Source organism: Schistocerca serialis, chromosome 11 (assembly GCF_023864345.2).
Source record: "Schistocerca serialis cubense isolate TAMUIC-IGC-003099 chromosome 11, iqSchSeri2.2, whole genome shotgun sequence".
Lineage (NCBI taxonomy): Eukaryota > Metazoa > Arthropoda > Insecta > Orthoptera > Acrididae > Schistocerca > Schistocerca serialis.
In genome coordinates, this window is record NC_064648.1 from 109,742,687 (window position 1) to 109,759,486 (window position 16,800).

The 16,800-nt window shown below is 44.4% G+C and overlaps 1 protein-coding gene across 1 annotated transcript in view; it reads left to right on the plus strand.

The window, feature by feature from the left end:
- The first annotated feature begins 4,575 nt into the window (after positions 1-4,575).
- LOC126426787 (ankyrin repeat domain-containing protein 65-like) overlaps positions 4,576-16,800 on the plus strand; it is a 45,757-nt gene continuing 33,532 nt past the window's right edge. The window contains exon 1 of the mRNA XM_050088782.1: positions 4,576-4,713. The gene's annotated coding sequence lies outside the window, so the exon portion shown is untranslated. The remainder of the gene's footprint in view (positions 4,714-16,800) is intronic.

The following is a 16,800-nucleotide window of genomic DNA, read 5'->3' on the forward strand; positions in this document are numbered from 1 at the left end:
TCATGGACTGAGCGGCTGGTCCCGCAGGAGGTTCGAGTCCTCCCTCGGGCAAGGGTGTGTGTGTTTGTCCTTAGGATAATTTAGGTTAAGTAGTGTGTAAGCTTAGGGACTGGTGACCTTAGCAGTTAAGTCCCATAAGATTTCACACACATTTGAACATTAGAACTCAAATTCTGCGTGAACTTCTCGCAATTTGTATGGCTATAAAACGTTCATGAAGATCGACTCGCATTTTGTGTAGTTGTTCTCAAATTCGTCTCTGATAAGAAGAGCCATGAAGGCCATAGAACGGAAAGAACGACCGTGTTTTGCGGTATGGAACCCAAACAGCACTTCTTCCGTAGCGGAACTTTTCTGTTCCTCTGTTTGTAGTTTATGCGTAGTTACAAAGAAAGTTATGCTGCTAGAAATTCTTGCAGAAACTTTGTGCGCTGCGTTTTGTCGACACGTCCCCAATGTTCAGTGAAAAATACCAAACGACACGGCGCACATTCTACCCTCGTATAGTCGTGCTTTCCTTAAAGAAAGGGGACTCTTCCTTCATGGTTTTAGAGGAAGAACACTTTCTTTCCCTCGTATTAACGGGCACGAGTTAGTTACACATGCAGGAAACAACAATGGAGCGCACTAAAGCGAGCTCTCCGAACCCAGTGTTTCAACTGTTGTCTACTTCTCATTGTTGTCTGTAAAACTCCGAGGACATCGTGCCGGTTGCATCTACTACAAATTTGTCATAAACAGAGAATAACTAAGTCGTAACTACAAATACAATTGAACACTGATAGCCCTATAACGTTCTTTCAACGAAAACTTGTTACATCTGTCCATTTCTGCAGTAGCAAATCATCGATACAAGTCGCCAAGGTGATTCATACGCCACTAGCAGTGAGCACGATGGCGGAAAATCTCCTGTTCGGACCTCTCCTCATGCGGTGACCAAAATGCAGCTTCTTCGTTCCAAGACTCATTAAAATGTTAAAAAACCATGTCTGTGATGCTAAATTGATGTTAAAATAAATACAAAACACAAAATGAAGCCAAAAAAAATGGTTACTCCTGATGTCGAAGGAATGGGGTATTTGGTAACCCGTTGTATATTCTGCTGGACAACGGGACGCAGAACGAGAAAAAGGGCGGCCTCTTTAAAAAAGGGACTATTTAAGTCACCCCAGCCTACGTCCTAGTGTGTACGCGACTTAAAACGGCACCCGTCACTACGTGTACGTGAGACACATCTTCTGAAAGAAGAAAACTGTTTTTTGCCGTCTTGTTCACATATTAAGGTCTGAAGCGCATTTGCTGGCGCGTGGAGAAGAGCTGTTACACTTTCTGATTTAGTCAGCACAATCGCTATTTCTGTTCAATCAGACGAGTTGTAAATAGTTTAACATTTACACTCATCCTACACTGTAGAAAAAGCCACTCTATCCATATTACCCAAAAATTTTTAAAAATAACGCGAATGCTGAGAGCACAAGCACATTTCAGGACCGGTTGCTTTTACACCGGAGCGAAAATCGGTTGCGGAATTGGAAAACTGGCAACTAGAAGTGGTTTTGCAGAACTGATTTTAAAGTCTTTACATGACCACCCAGTAGTGGTGTTGGGAAATCGGTTCACGAAATCCGCTTTTGGGAGCCCCATGTGATCGGGGTTTGTGTCAGCAGCCGCATAGCGCGGTACGAGATAAGCGGACTGTGGCGGGCAAGGAGGCAGGCGGCCCGGCAGTGGCGACGGCTTACGCTTTACGCTTTACAAACGGGCCTTGGCCTTGGCCCGAGGTATAGGAGTTTAGACTTATTACAGTCGTTCCTCCTGTTTCTGGTGATGCGATGGTGATGTGGCCTCACTGTATGGTTTGTCCTGTGGTTGTCGGGTGTCTGTCCTGGCCTGGCTACTAGCAGGGAGACATACTAGTGGACTTTGATGTTTTAGGTCTTCTTTGTCACGCGAGGGACGTTCTGCAGCGCTGTCTGCAGGTCTGCAGACAGCTTCCTCGTGCCGTCGCGAACCTCGTTCCTCGGCCGCACGACTGCGTCCTCTAGGATGTATTCCCAGTCGCGCGGCGTGAAGACTGGGTTCGCGTTGATGGTGTTGAGATCTTTCTTGGTGACGTACTCGAGCAGAATTGCCCGATGCCCGCCACGTATCTCAAACGGCCTGTGCGGGAGCGACGGCTTCCGTACCCCTTCCGCCTGGGCGAAGAGGTACGGGTTCTTTTGGGCGTTGAAGCGCCCATCCCGTACCACGGTGGCAATCTTATTGAGCACGTTTGGCACGTTCGTGCTGTCCGGGAAGGGTATGATGCCCGTGCGAAGATTGCCATCCTCTTCTTGCTTCCCCCTCTGTGTTGCCTTCCCGCCAGGAGTTGTGGAAGGAGAGGACGGTGCCACGTCCGTGGGCGTCTCCCCGGTCTCCTGTATTGCTACAGGTTCCGGGGCGACGTGCGTTTGAGTGGCCACGTCCTTCTGCGACAGCAGGTCCGTCTGCGTGACGGCGTCCACCCCCACCGGGCGCACCGCAGGGGGGGGGGGGGCGGGCGTGGGAACCATATTCTTGTTCAGAACACGCAGCTCCTCGCGCAGCTGCTGGAGCTGCCGATGAACTTCGACAAGTTCTCCTTTGAGCGCGGCCCGTTCTGCCGCAAAGGGGACTCGGAGGCCGGCCGTGGCGTCGTCAGTGGCGGCTTCTGCTTCGTGACGGCGCGGCTCGCACCCCTGGCCGTAGCGAGGGGGGGGGGGGGGCGGCCGCCATGGCGCTGGACGCCGCCCAAAGACCTTGTAAAAAATAACTAGACTCACTGGTGGCGCTGCAGTCGCGGGATAATTTGAACCTTCGGCTGGACGCCATTATAGTGGTTGTAGTCTGATGTGTTGTGTAGTACTGTTGTTTATGAAGACCCTGATTCAACGTTGTATATTTGTTGGGGCGTACATACAGTATTTGTTACTCGTAATTCTACTGTCTGTACGTTCCAATCAAAAGAAGTACAATGGTGAAGAGTTGTGTAGCGATTTAAGTTGTTTTGTATGTCAGTGCACTTGGTTAGTAAATGTTTTTGTAACACGGTATTAGCATAATGTCTGTGCATATATTTGCAGGTTTCCTTTCTCAAAACCAAAGCTGTTACAAAAATGGTTACACACTGTCAGGAGGCAAGATTTCCGACCGACAGAATACCATTTTATATGTTCCGGTCATTTTGAAGAAAGTTGTTTCCTTGAAAATTACGTAAATCGCAGGAAGCTGAAAGATGTTGCTGTTCCATCCATCTTTCGTTTTCCAGACCATATACAGCGGAAGATAAATTTTTCTTTGTGAACCACATTTTATTTTAACTATAAAAGTTGAGTTGCAAGCAACACGAAATTTGAGTTAGCAGGCTTTTTATCGTTATAAAATGCAACTGAATGTGTGTAATTGTAATCTGATTTCATAACTTCTCTCGATGGAACAGTTGTTGAGTTTTATTTATTATATGAAAAAACCACACATATAAACTGAAGTGTACATCTACGAAAGTAAATATTGTGACTAATGCGATACTGGTTGCCTGCCTGAAGTCTTGTTTGTTGTAGCTGGCTCATCGGTAGTGTTTTGATGGTCTAGGTTAGGTTGAAACTTGATAATTTGGTCGTGAGTTGCCAAAGCACTACGCCATATATAACGCACTTTTCATCATAAAATCTAAAGCAAGGTAGAGTCAGAAAATATCTATTAACATAGTGGGCAAATCTTGGACTATTTTGATGCATTTTGCGTACATCTAACGTAAATGAACTACGAAAAATGCTAGGGGTCCAGTGCATAACTTTTAGCTACGGCAGATTCCATGTACTACGTAACATAAATTCATAAAGAGTGACTAGTTGCTGTTTGTTCATAAATTAAAAACTATATTGTAGTAACGTATTTAAATGAGGCGTTATGTTTGTGACCTAACTCTAGGGAAGGCATTTTACAACCAAAAGCGATGTATAAACATTCGAACTCCGCGCGTCAGTTTACCACTCTAATGGCCGCCGGCCAGCTATTCAATTTGTCCGCTCTTCACAGTCGACCACTCGTGCGGTTGTGGGGGCCTGACGCCGCCGCAGCGCGTGGTACGGCGGGCTGACGACGTGACTCCCTGAGGCAGCTGCAGCTACGCGAGTTGGCGGCGTGTCGGCCGCCGCAGTTCGCGTAGCTGCTGGCCGCCCCACGAGGCTTCGTGCAGCTGCGCGTGTCGTGAGCCGCCGCGCACTTCGAGCAGGCGACGGCGTTCTCGCAGTCGCGCTCTGTATGGCCCAGCTGCCGCCACTTGTAGCACCGCTGAATCTTGCTCTTCTGCTGAGTGCGCCTGCGCTTTGGCTGCCGTTGGCGGCCGCTGTTGTTCCCCATCGCACGGATGGGAATTTCCAGTGCGGCTGCAACCTGCTACCCTTTCCGTCCAGCCGTGGCGTCGGGCTAGTGGCGTCGGCGTGCGCGAGCGACGGTAACGATGTGAGCCGCGGCGAGTCGAGCAGCGGAGTGCCGTGGCGACAGCGACGTGGGCGCCTCGCCCGCCCTGCCGCAGCCGTTCCCTCGCCTGCCTGGCAACCCCGCCCCGTGACGTCGTCGCCGGGTGGGGGCAGCCGCGCGCCCCGGCTGCCTGTGCGGCCCAGTTGTGAGGGAGCGGCCAGGCGTGTAGCAGAGTGCGGCTCGGTCCAGCCTCGGCGAGAACACTAGAGACAGGTGAGGCGGGCAGCAGGGCTCCACTGGATTATGTGGAAGCGGCGGATGTTGTTCTGCACGCTTCTGTGTGGTTTGTCCCGTAACTCACGGCAGGGCAACGTCAAGCAACTGCTGCTCCTGCCTAATACATTCTTACGTTAAAAAATTAGGATCGGTACGAACAGAGGGATGGCGAATAGTGTGTTGAAACAGCGTGTCTAGTGTTTAGTAATTTATTACTCGTTATTTATCGCCTTCTTTCAGTCGTTTAATCGCTGATAACTTGAGCGAGAATAACGTGGAACCAAATGGAAAATACCGCCACATTCGGCCGGGCAGCGTTTCGATCTGCCAGTGTCGAATCCTGCAGAATTCTCGTACCACTGTTGTTGAAAACGAAAACCACGCGTTCCTGATTACGTCACTGCGACGAAATAACCAATGGTATTAGGACGCCAGTATGCGAAGACCTTCAAATTCAGCACTTCGGACTGAGGGAATTTTACTGCGAGACGGCGTGTTCCGCCACCGATTCCAGACTCCAGCAGCCGTGGTTGTCTGTAATGCTGGACCGCCAGCCCGCAAGCCGAGAACGATTGCAGGTTGCCTATGCGGCGGCTTGCACGGCTGACAATTTGTTTTTCAGCATTTCGCTTAATTTGGCCGAATTTAAACGTCTAAAATATTGTCGTAATATTCAGAGGTATAATCTGCCATTACGGTTTGCACACAGTGAGGAAATTATCACAGTTGGAAAGTTGGCGTGTCTGGACGTAACGTAACGCACACGGCTGAAATACGCGGACGTTATTCAACAAGTACTTGGGAATGAGCACTTCGCGAGTTGGAACACACGTTAAGAATATTTTCAAACCGTTCCTATTTTCTCGCTTACGTGCTTAACGTCAGATATTACACACTTTAAGTCGTCTGCAAAGTATTCAGACGTCGGAATTTGTTTTGTGCGTGGGCGTTCCGAATCCTGTGATCCACTCGCGATTCACAACACTTGGCGTCGTGCCGACATGGTTCCGGCGATCAAACGCAGCACTCGCGTTCATTTCACTATTTTCACAATTATCTGGAGTTGAGGTTGTGATGCACGAGCGATCTGTTGCTTTCCGCAACATCCTGGTTGAACTGAGGCGAAGATTTGGTTAGTAGTTGGCGAATTCTGGAGAATTCATCGTAATGTTTGTGCTTCGTGAAATAAACCTTTCGTATTATTTATTATTGTTCTGTGACGTCTCGGTTGAGATTTGCCGATGAAACGGAAGCGATCACACGCCACAATTCTTTTTGCAGCATACAACACTTTGTTTGGCTGTTCTCGTGTTAATATTTGTCTGATAAGAGAGCGTTGTGTCTTGACAAAGCAACGCATCAGCGATCTTTGAGACGCGTCGTGTTGTGTGCAGCTCGTGTAGAAAAATTGTCGTAACTGAGCTTGCGCATTAGTCGCATCTTATGTGACCAAAGAATGAAAGTGATTATGACGCTGTCATTTACCAACTTCTTTACTTGAGATTGAAATGACACGATTAAAGAGCAGTGTAAATTTTTATATGCAACCTATAACGACGGCAGAATTTGGATTCAATTTCTCATTTTCAGCGCTATAATTGCGAGCATCGAGGTAGATTTCTGTTACTAGTTTCCGTCAGAAGAGTGAATCACGCCAGAATTAGAACATTTGTGGAGACATTTGCTGATTATATTTGACTGAAACCTGTAGTTAATACTTCGTTTAGCCATGTACTGTTACAGAAGCCTCACATGTAATTGACGGTAAGTCACTGCTCTGGAGTAACGGGCAGCCCCTGACGTCGCATTTATCGACACTTTGACTTGACAAACAGTCCTGAAAATGTGTGTCAGTTAGACTGCACACCGTAAGATGTGTATCACTTAGACCGCATATCGTCATAAAACGCAAATTTGAGTACCATAACTATAAATTGTTAATTTTAACTTTACATACCGGTAGATTATTTTTTGTAATGTAGGCTGTGGTGGAAAACTGATCTGTTGCATAGCCCGAGGCCTAGGCTAGTTGACAGGTTCACAGTACGGTTGTCAGCGAAGCCAAAGAAATGGAATGTTATAGCAACAATAATTCTTGCTGTGGCACGTATTTTACGCATGTTTGATTCTGAAGAGTTTTATGTCTGTTTTGACGTCGTCGTGGATGGAAATGTGGCTGGAATCGGCAGGTTCAGTATTTTTCGGTATTGGGCAGCGTTCGTCGCTAGTGTAGAGGTACGTTTGAAGACGTTCGCAGCCTGTGCACGGAGAGGCGTCGCACGCGCCTCACACGTGAGCACGCCGCCCCGCGGGAGTCCCCACGTCCCGGACGAGTACAGACCGGGCTGTTCCGTCCACGGTTTTATTTCGTTTGCTCCGTTTTACTGCGTCTTACTTTTAAGTTGGTATAAAAAGAAACAAAACGGATCTGAACATTACTGCGCATATTTGTGACGCGAGTTATCGGTAATTTCCAGTATGGCTTCTGAATGATGTAATGACAGGGTGTATACGACCCGGGACAACCGGGAGATTCGGGAAAAACCCGGGAATATTTTATAATTCCGGGAATTTTTCATTGTTTTAGTTTTCAGTGAAATTTTTGTGTTTTCGGCTTCTAAGAAGCGATATTCTAACAAAGGATATAACTGTATCCCCCTTACTACAGAATAATACTGCAGCAATAAACGCTTCCCGCGCCCGGGTTCCCGGGTTCGATTCCCGGCGGGATCAGGGATTTTCTCTGCGTCGTGATGACTGGCTGTTGTGTGACGTCCTTAGGTTAGTTAGCTTTTACCGAGCGAGGTGGCGCAGTGGTTAGACACTGGACTCGCATTCGGGAGGACGACGGTTCAATCCCGAGTCCGGCCATCCTGATTTAGGTTTTTCGTGATTTCCCTAAATCATTCCAGGCAAATGCCGGGAGGGCTCCTCTGAAAGGGCACGTCCGACTTCCTCCCCCATCCTTCCCTAATCCGATGAGACCGATGACGACGCTGTCTGGTCTCCTTCCCCAAAAACAACTACGACAACAACTGTTCCCATTACATCAGTTTGATCACTTGCGAGTCGCATTATGCGCATGCGCAGTTGAGTCGCCTATGAGTTGTACATTCACCCGCTTCTGGCTGCTGAAGTGTGGCTGTTAGCTGTACAAGCAGCAGCAGCAAGCAGCCAGATGCTACCCGTAAAAATCGACAGTTTCAGGGGGGGGGGGGGGGACGCCAAATTCATATTCTTGAGGGAAAAAACCTTGTTTCACAAAGCGTCTAGCATCCAGAGCGTGTTGGTCTGTGGATTATTCATATGATTTAGAAACGCATTGCTGTTGATTTCTTAATATTTTTGAACGTATTCCAAGTTGATTTCTGAATGAATCATAAGTTGATTTTTGAATGCATGCATAGAGTATGTGATGCCTCTGCCACAGGAATCTCGGTCGCATTTAGGAATAAACTTTCCTGCAGACAAAAGCGGACAGGGCTATACGAGCTGAGCGGAATAAAGCCAAACGGGTGAATGCCAATAGCTGTTTGCTATGTGGTTGACGGGATTTGCGAATGTTCAGCTTTGTTATAATTACTAGCTAAATCAGTAGATTTAGACTACCAGAGTGCAAATAAACGACAAACAGGAATAACAGTTTAAAGAAAGATTATATATTATCTACTCGGTGTATCTAAGAAAATGAAATTTTGACAGAAAAGCATGGTCAGATCGTTACACTTAGTAGTGTACAGTCCCCAGCTAGCAGCCGCTTAAGTTAAATTCTGGGAGTAGCGCGGAAAACACGTTGTACGGATACGTAATAACGCATAACTAGAGAATAAACGCGGCATAACTAAACTGGTGATTGTGGCAGGGCTGGTGAAGCTAACCAGAGAATGAGTCTTACTTAACATTGCGAGGAAAAGTTACAGAATTAGTGATGACAAGGTTGTTCGTTGGAATGAGGAAGGAGAAGAAACGGGGACATCACACAAATTATGGAAGAATATGATGATTCCAAATTTACACAAAAATTTCATACTACTACTTTTCGATCTCATGCTTGAGAAGCTGGAGCGTATGAATGAAACGTGAAACTATTTCCTAACATAAAGATTTTTGCTATTAGTAGGTGTAGTAGGCATCTGATATATATATATTTTTTTGTTGATACTTCGTGAATTACATTCTGTCGTGCTATAAAAATGACTATTTCTGCCAAAACAGTCTTGGTTGCATTTTAATTTTTTTATTTTTCAACTACGCGTTTCGCCTTACTTAGGCGTCTTCAGGTTGATCTTAATTTGATACTTCTTAGAATGATCCTTTAGACAGTGTAGCCAAAGGGCATCGTCAATACATCAGGCCAACATCGCTTTCGTTAAACTCAGTAAAACCTTTTCTAGATGGACGCGAGTATGCACACTACCTGAGCCCATCTCATTCTGTTACTCGCCACAGCTTTCCCACGAGCTGCAAACGGCACCTTTTGAAGTGTAAGCGCCGACGCACGGTCTTCCACACACTTTGTTGCGGTATTTAGAGTTCGCGGCTTGTGCCTGCTGTTGACTTCTTTGTACAAAAATCTCGTTCAGCCCCCCCCCCCCCCCCCACGGTTGCAGCTGCCCACATTTGGTCAAATATCTCGCGTATTCCAACGCATGAAATCGCTTCTCTTGCCTCGTCGGCATTTTGGCAAGGCGGTGAATTCGTGATGTCAGGTGGTCGGCACAGTTTAAACTAGCTGCGTTTGTATTGATGATCCAATAATATTTGTGCACGTAATATTTTGGAAAATTCAGAATTCAGGAAACAAATGATTCCTGGTAGCCCTGTATTTCGCCTTCTGTCTGTCGTCTTCCTTTTCTACGCCAGTATGGTCACTGAGCCAATGAACTTATAATTTCGATTCGCTTGCTGCTTTCATGTAATGCCAAAAATTATTTTAATTTTTAGTCAGAACTGTTGATAAATTTGTATTTGCGAATTCTTTGAATGACCTAGAAAATATTTGTACACATAATCTGCCTCAAAGAACACTCCCGACAATGTTTACAATCAGAGTACTCCTGTGCCCTTACTATTAATCACTGCAGTGTTCAGTATTAATTGAGAGAGTACAGCAGCATTTTGGTATTTACTGAGCACACAGTGCTGCCTATAATTCAAGCACATATACTGTGTACGTTACTGTCGGGAATCTGTCCGTAAGCAGTCAACGGTAGCGTGTCCTAACTGTGCCCACTCACAAAACAAAAACTTTTGCAAACTCCTTCTCAGTTGCCGCTGTCCGCCTCTGGAACAAACTGCCCCTTACCTTGCGCAAAATTCAATCTCCTGCTGCTTTTAAGAAGAAGTTGAAGCATTTCCTACTATCATCCTCATAAAGTTCTCCACAAAATTAATGTACAAGGCCAATCCCCTCATCTGTCAAATAGCAAAGCTAGCGTCTCCTATCTTGCTCCTGAGATGCCTTCCTCTTCATCTATATTAGCCACGGAATCTTCTTTTCCTTCATTATGTTTCATCATGTCTCTCTATTCTTCTCCTCCCTTCGCCATGAGTCTCCCTCATACTCCCTGCTGCCAGCACTCCTATCTAAAATCTGTCTCTTCAATAATGTCTAATTATAACAGTACTTGTGATCTAAGAATATAAACTCTATATGTATGTATTTTTCCAGGTGTACCTTTCAAATTGTTTATTTCACTTTTTGTACTAGATGTAGTTTAACATGCCTACTAAAACATATGAATGTAAAACAAGTAGAATGCCTGGTTAGATGTAAGAGAGGGCCTGATGGCCCTAATCTTGCCAGGTTAAATAAATAAATAAATAAATGGTGAGTATATGCCTATTGGTATCGGACCCATATTACTCCTTTGTGGTACACACTTTAATTACGCACATAGACGGGACCAACGCAGTTTCGTGTGTGACTGACGTATACATAGACAAAAGACCCAGGTGTCGTTAATAGGTTGCGTTAAGTATTTGAATTCTAGAATTGGATCTAGAAGTTCATTATGTGCAGAGTCAAGTACGAAAAACCACTGCACCAATGGCTTCATTCTTCTTGCAAAATAATACTGAGAAATTTGTCATAGTGTTTCCTAACACGTATGGTGAGCTATAAAAAAATGGTTCAAATGGCTCTGAGCACTATGGGACTTAACTTCTGAGGTCATAACTTCTGAGGACTTAACTTCTGAGGTTCTAGAACTTAGAACTACTTAAACCTAAGTAACCTAAAGACATCACACACATCCATGCCCGAGGCAGGATTCGAACTTGCGACCGTAGCGGTCACGCGGTTCCAGACTGTAGCGCCTAGAACCGCACGGCCACTCCGTCCGGCGGTGAGCTATCAGTGTTGCTATTCGTTAACTTGTAATTCACGTCTTAGTGACAGTTTACTTATAGTATCATTGGTTTCCTTGTGTAACATTCCGATTACAAGCTACGAAAGGCCACAGTAAGTGATGTAACGTTCTGTAAAGCACAGTTGGATCCCTACTACATCTCTGACTTGTACAGATAATACAATTAAATTTCGATACCACTCACGAATTATTCCATCTCTCGTTCATTCACGTTTAAAATGTTGAGTAGTTGGCAAATCTAGTGATAGCAAATATTGTTCTACTTACACTTATTCAAAATACGGCCTCGACCTTCGCGCCTTCTTTCTTTCGACGGGTAAATTTTTCCAACTCCAATCATACAAGTTAACTGCCAAATCAGAGATACAGTTTTGGTCCCCTTATTTATCAGTTTCAAACAGCTATTTCTCTTTATCTTTTCCTAGTGAGAAAATTAGTTTCGAATATTTCTTTGTTCTTATCGCCTGTGCAAATTATTTCATGTTTTTACTTCACATAAAAATATGCAAATGATCATTAGCACCTAGACCGATGTAAAACATGCAAATTGATTCTGTGGTCGGTTACTCTCTGTTGCGGCTAGAAGAGAATTAGTTTCTTCTTCGTAATCTCTTTTGTGTTGGGGTCTTCCAAAACATTTTTCTTTGAGACCTAAAATTAATTAGGAGAAATTCTAACTTGAAATGATAATGAGGGAGCCGGTTTTTAATTTTTTTGTTAACAAAATCTTTATTTGATGTTCATTATCTTTACAACAGTTTATCGCCGGCTGTGAGCAGGTGGCGGCAAAGCTAAAACAACGATAGTGAATAAAAATAAACAATGGAAAGAAAAATCCAGGACAGAGGAGCCGACACGGCGGTCAAATATTGTCCAAAATGTGCAGACACCACCCAGGAGGTCTTTAAAACAGTTTAATGACAGGTGTAGCAGTCTCCATTCTCACAGTGCGAAACGTAATACCCAGTCTTTACACGATGAATGGCGCAGTTTTTATAAGTGCATCCAAGACTTTACTAACGTGAGTTTTGTGTGGTGATCCACAGTGCTGACCTTACTGTCGTTAGTTTCTTACTGTAGTTGGTTTGAAGGGGCAGAAATTAAACTCTGTGTTTGACACCAAAGAAAGTGCAGCTTGCGATGACGACGTCGTCATATGGCGCGTCATTTTGCGCTGTTCTATTGTAAGAATTCGCACCTACAAGTACGCGCTTCCGAGGGTTCTTTCTTTCCTTGCACTTATGTTCAACACAAAGCCACTAAATGTGGCACCAGTACTCCGGTAGTATAAAACCGAATACGGGACTGGTCAGTCTGTACTGCATCAACCAATCACAGCACAATAACAGCCAGTTACTGAGAACTGTTAAAAAATACTAGCGCAAAAGTGACGGTTACTACAAAAACAGTTGACACAAAATAACAATTCAGGCCCTCGTACTGGGCACAGCACAAGGGAACGGACGGAAGAATTTAAGTTCCTGGATGGATACCAGGGCAGCCAACAGTAAACTGAGTCGGTGAAATGTACTGAATGGCCATCTGATACGAATTGATTACGTTATGTACTCGCAACCTGTCAACTTCTCTGTAAGACTGAAATCAAAATAACTGTGGAAAATACAAGTGGCCACCACTTCGAGTTAAAAGTACTTGTACTACTGTAAGTGAAAATAGCCTTTAAGGATACGTTCGGAACGTTAGATTTCCTTGAGAACACGGGGCTAGGTTCTGTTCTGTCGTTGCTAAGAATGGCTGAGGAAGACTTAGAGGCAAGTGGAGGGCGAAACTGTTTATTCGGAATGCAGCGTTCTGTCACGGGAAGCGCTGCATGTGCTCGCATCTTGGAGAGAGCAAAAAAGCAGGCGGGAGCGCCAAGGTCACGGCTTGCAGCGTCCGTTGCCGGAGGCTGTTGGTGGGGGAAGGGGGGGGGGGGGGGAGGGGGCCACGTGACGTCAGAGCCGCTGCCCCGCCACTTCAGGGAACAGTGGCTCGCGGCGCGGCGCTCAGTTACTTTCCTACATCACGGCATGTGTGTGTGTGTGTGTGTGTGTGTGAGTGTGTGCATAATCTCTCAGGTGGTAAAAAATATTATGCCATATGTCAGTCTCGCTTACCTATTTGACAGTTACCTTCTAATTATTTATAGTAGTTGTTATCCTCGGAATTTACGTGATGTGTGCAATTTAATTCCTAGACCTTGATTCAGAGAATGTAGGCACTGTCTGGTTTACGGCCTGAGGCCGTAAAATGCTGCGTAATGTGTGGCTGACCTGTCTAAATCCTTTCAAAACCACAAGACAGCGTCTTGTAGCATTTTCCAGTATCGTCTAAACGCGCTCGTCGCTGCAGACACGGAACACCGCATACCCAGTGACGAACTCGCCTGTACGACACGTATCACGTCCTGCTCTCTGAAGTGTGGAAGCCCCGTGTACAGCAAAATGTTGCGACTGTTGCCGGTAGCAATACTTTGAATTCAGTATAAACAGCGGCAAGTACGGACTGATATTGTAACTGAACAGCCTCCCAAAACAAGGTTGTAACCGACAGAAGTAACTTTTTTTTTCCAGGAAGAAGGAAAACATTATATTTTACAAATGTTTGTACTTCTAAAACCAAAACTGTAATGCAACAATTCTACTGACTTCGTCTTTGACTGACAGGCACTTGTGAACGCCACACGTAAACTAAAAAAAGAAATAATGGATAAACTACCATCTTGACAGAGAACAAGGTTTCAACCTCACACATAAGTGTACAAGATTGTAACCAACAACAGTATACAATGGATTGTAGTTAACCACGGTATTCAACAAAATCTTCATATGAAACATTGTGAATACTAAATTGTTGTTGCTGTTATGGTCTTCAGTCCTGAGAGTGGTTTGATGCAGCTCTCCATGCTACTCTATCCTGTGCAAGCTTCTTCCAGTACCTACTGCAACCTACATCCTTCTGAATCTGCTTAGTGTATTCATATCTTGGTCTCCCTCTACGATTTTTACCCTCCACGCTGCCCTCCACTACTAAATTGGTGATCCCTTGATGCCTCAGAACATGTCCCACCAACCGATCCCTTCTAGTCAAGCTGTGCCACAAACTCCTCCCCTATTCTATTCAATACCTCCTCGTTAGTTATGTGATCTGTCCATCCAATCTTCAGCATTCTTCTGTAGCAACACATTTCGAAATCTTCTATTCTCTTCTTGTCTACACTATTTATCGTCCATGTTTCACTTCCATACATGGCCACACTCCATACAGATACTTTCCGAAACGACTTCCTGACACTTAAATCTATACTCGATGTTAACAAATTTCTCTTCTCCAGAAACGCTTTCCTGCCAATGCCAGTCTACATTTTACATCCTCTCTACTTCGACCATCATTAGTTATTTTGCTCCCCAAATAGCAAGACTCATTTACTACTTTAAGTGTTTCACTTCCTTAACTAGTTCCAACATCACACGACTTCATTCCACTATCCTCGTTTGGCTTTTGTTGATGTTCATCTTGTATCCTCCTTTCAAGACAATGCCCATTCCTCTCAACTGCTCTTCCAAGTCCTTTGCTGTCTCTGACAGAATTACAGTGTTATCGGCGAACCTCAAAGTCTTTATTTCTTCTCCATGGGTTTTAATACCTACTCCGATTTTTGTTTCCTTTATTGCTTCCTCAATATACAGATTGAATAACATCGGGGAGAGGCTACAACTCTGTCTCACTCCCTTCCCAACCACTGCTTCCCTTCCATGTCCCTCGCCTCTTATAACTGGCATCTGGTTTCTGTGCTATTTGTAAATAGCCTTTCGCTCCCTGTATTTTATCCCTGCTACCTTCAGGATTTGAAAGAGTGTATTCCAGTCAACATTGTCAAAAGCTTTCTCTAAGTCTACAAATGCTAGAAACGTAGGTTTGCCTTTCCTTAATCTATCTTCTAAGATAAATCGTAGGGTCAGTATTGCCTCACGTGTTCCCGTATTTCTACGGAATGCAAACTACCTTCCCCGAGGTTTGCATCTACCAGTTTTTCCATTCGCCTGTAAAGAATTCGCCTTGGTATTTTGCAGTCGTGACTTATTAAACTGATAGTTCGGTAATTTTCATATCTGTCAACCCCTGCTTTCTTTGGGGTTTGAATTATTATATTCTTCTTGAAGTTTGCTGGTATTTCGCCTGTCTGATACATTTGCTCACCAGATGGTAGAGTTTTGTCACGCTCTCCCAAGGCTGCCAGTATTTCTAATGGAATGTTGTCTACTCCTAGGGCCTTGTTTCGACTAAGGTCTTTCAGTGCTCTGTCAAACTCTTCACACAGTATCATACCTCCCATCTCATCTTCATCTACATCCTCTTCCATTTCCATAAAATTGTTCTCAAGTACATTACCATTTTATAGATCCTCTCCTTCCACATTTCTGCTTTCCCTTATTTGCTTATAACAGGGTTTTCATCTCAGCTCTTGGTATTCATACAAGTGGTTCTCTTTTGTGCAAAGTTCTCTTTAATTTTCCTGTAGGCAGGATCTATCTTACCCCTAGTGAGATAAGCCTCTACATCCTTACATTTGTCCTCTATGCGTCCCTGCTTAGCCATTTAGCACTTGCTGTCGATCTCATTTTTGAGACGTCTGTATTCCCTTTTGCCTGCTTCATTTACTGCATTTTTTTATTTTCTCCTTTCATCAATTAAATTCAATATTTCTTCTGTTACCCAAGCTGGGTGTATACGAACCGGGTGATCAGGAAAAACACGGGAATTTTTTAGAATTCCGGGAATTTTTCATTGTTATAATTTTCAGTTAAAGTTTTCTAATTTTGATCGGTAAGAACTGATACTCTATGTAAGGATATTACTGTTTCCCCGTACTGCAGAAAAATACTTCAACAATAAAACATAAACTAGAGAAAAAAATAATAATTTAAATTGCAAAGGAAATGCGCCATATACAACAACGACACCCAGTGATCATGCAAGCGTCTGCCAACAGCAAATGTGTCAAAGGCTTTAGAAAGACTATGCAATGCTTCATAACAACAAATTGCCTCCGATGAGTGTGAAGTCACAACTGTTTACATTATTTTCTTTTAGCAGTTACGAGCGGGCTCATGCGCATGCGCAGTTGGGTCGCGTTTGAGCAGTAGATTTTCCCGCTTCTGGCTACAGGAATGTGGCTGTTGGCTGTGCAAGCAGTCGCAGCAAGTAACTAGATGCTTCCGGGAAAAGGGGGCGTCAAATTCATATTCTCGTGGGGAAAAAAACTTGTTTCACAAAAGCCTAGCATCCAGCGCACGTTGGTCTATCGATTATTCATAAGATTTTGAAACGCATCCCTGTTGATTTATGAACATTTTTTAACACATTTTAGGTTGTTTTCTGAATGAATCATAAGTTGATTTTTGAATGCCTGCATAGTGTACTTGATGTCTCTGTCAGGAGAATATTCGTCGCATTTAGAAATAAACTTCCGCAGACCAAAGGGAACGTGACTATACGAGCTGAGCGGAGGAAAGCCGAACGGATGAACGCCAATCGCTGTCTGATTATGTGGTTGACTGGGTTTGCAAATGTTCAGCGTTACTAGCGAAATCCATAAATTCAGACTACCACAGTGGAAATAAACGACTAACAGGAATAACAGGTAAGAAAGATTGCGTATTATATTCTCAGTGTATATAAGAAAATGAAATTTTGACAGTAAATTTTTGGC